This window comes from Orycteropus afer, unplaced genomic scaffold, assembly GCF_000298275.1.
Source record: "Orycteropus afer afer isolate SDZICR_OR568_19922 unplaced genomic scaffold, OryAfe1.0 scaffold00765, whole genome shotgun sequence".
Taxonomy (NCBI): Eukaryota; Metazoa; Chordata; class Mammalia; order Tubulidentata; family Orycteropodidae; genus Orycteropus; species Orycteropus afer.
Window position 1 is genome coordinate 717,149 of NW_006922352.1, and position 1,055 is coordinate 718,203.

Here is a 1,055-nt window from a genome sequence, read left to right on the forward strand (position 1 = left end):
GTGAGGGACGGCTGGTGTCATAGTTGGTAAAAAAGTTTGGGGGGTGGCAGTATGTCTGGGCTCTTAGGAATCAGTCTTGGGCCACTGATGGTGACTCCATTTCCCTCTCATGAGATTGGAGGAGGTCAGAAGATGCCACCTCCAGTCCTCTTTGCGCCCAGCAAACCTGTCTGCTGTCCGAGCTCAGAACAAGCCCTCTCCTGACATTGTCTGGTCACGGTCAGTGGACCCGGCTGTCAGCATGAGTACCCTTTACTTCTGTCACTGACAGCCCCACTGAGGAAGCTCACCTTTAACTCCTCAATATTGTACGCCCTGCGCTTTGTCTAAACCCTGTATACACATCTCTGTAATCACTGTGCCTTGGACTCCACAGTATTGTTTCAATGGGCCATTCCCAATCTTTTTTAACCCTTAATGTGTGAGACTGGGTTCTCTAGAGAAACAAAACCAGTAAAGCTAATATATTTAGAGAAAGAGAAATTTATCTCAGGAAAATGGCTCACACACTTATAGAAGCTGGGAAGTCCCAAGTTCTTGGATCAAACGTCAAGCCGGAGGCTTTTCCCGACTCCCGCAGCTGCAGGGGCTGAGGAGCTCAAGGTTGGCAGGCAGTACACTGGCTGTTGACTCCAACAAATGACAAATCCAAGATCTCCAGGCCGAATAGTGGATTGTTCGCTCACAGACAGTTGTAGGCAGCACAACAGAATCGCGATCCACAGAAGAGTGTCTCTTTTCCCAGGATGTCCATAAATATACTGGAAGCAGGCCACACCCTTAGGGAAACTCCCTTCCAACGGATTGGCTGCTCAAAACATATACATCTGATCCTGTCATCGGAACAACCCACATCACAATTGCTTAAACCACATAGAATTGTGGTCCAGCCAAGTTGACACACAGCTCCAACTATCACACTTAATAAACTTTATTATGCCTTGAAACAGCGTTCAGGTTTTTTCCTACAGAAACTCACATATTTCTTTCCATTAAGAGAAATGATCCTTTCTATAGCCTTGTGTTTTTTGTAGATCATTCATAAACAGAATGAG